Raw genomic sequence first — 1179 nt, 5'->3', positions numbered from 1 at the left:
ATCATCATCATCATCATCATCATTATCATCATCATCATCATCATCACCATCACCACCACCATCATCATTTCCTTCCTTACCCTAGATCAGGGTATAGGTCACCGTCAAACATTTTCCATGTTTCCCTATCTTGGGGTGTGCTCTTGACATTATTCCGTGACATTCCATCGACACAATAACGGTCATTTCATGCAGGCAAACAAAAAATAGCAAGGCAGACATCATCATCATCATCATCATCGTCATCACTTCCTTTCTTACCCTAGATCAGGGTAAAGGTCACCTACTAACACTTTCCACGTTTCCCTATCTGTGGTTGCATTCTTGACATTATTCCTTGACATTCCACTTTTCTATACATCATCTCTCTGACTCTTCTCACAAGACAGACATATATGAACAAGACAAGGGAAAAAAACGATGTAGGACCTACCATGTGGTACCCTTTATCCACCCAATTGTTTTCTTCAACGGTAGTCCAAAACAGCCAGCTATGTCGGCAGTATCAAGGGCATAAATTGTCATTTTTGCAGAAGCAGAAAAAGATGCAATACCAAAAAGAAGAAGAAGAAGCAGAAAGAGCTAGCCACACCTGGACACCGACCAACCGTTTACGAAGAAAGGAGAAATGGCGATGAAGTGAGCTCATATTATTGATTTTAAAAAGATAAAAATTTGTTTTTGTGTGAGCTCAGGTGTTTGATTTTGACAATGAAATAAAGGGCAATTAATACAGATCCAAAATGTCACAACGCAATTTAAGTTAGATAAAAAGAAGTAAAAGAAGGGAGATAGAAAGTGGAAGAGAGAGAGAACAAAAAAGAGAAGGAGAGAGTGGAAGTGGAGAAAAAGATGGGAACGGAGGCAGGAGAAAATGAGAATACAAAAAACTCATTAATGTCGCCTTGTTTTCTTGAAAGCTGAAAGACACCCATCCCTTTCTTTTTTTTGTATATCTGTCTATCTGTATGTCAGTCTGTCTATCTGCCTGTCTGTCTATCGGCTTGTGTGTCTGTCTATCGGTCTGACTGTCTGTCTGTCTGTTTGTCTGCCTGCGTGTCTATCTGTGTGTCTGTCTGTATGTCTGTATGTCTGTTTGCCTGTCTGTCTCTCCCTTTGCCCTCTCTTCCCTCCTTTCTTAGTCTCTCTCTCTCTCTCTCTCTCTCTCTCTCTCTCTCT

The sequence above is a fragment of the Aplysia californica genome, unplaced genomic scaffold (assembly GCF_000002075.1).
Source record: "Aplysia californica isolate F4 #8 unplaced genomic scaffold, AplCal3.0 scaffold00452, whole genome shotgun sequence".
NCBI classification, from domain to species: domain Eukaryota; kingdom Metazoa; phylum Mollusca; class Gastropoda; order Aplysiida; family Aplysiidae; genus Aplysia; species Aplysia californica.
This window is presented reverse-complemented; position numbering follows the sequence as displayed.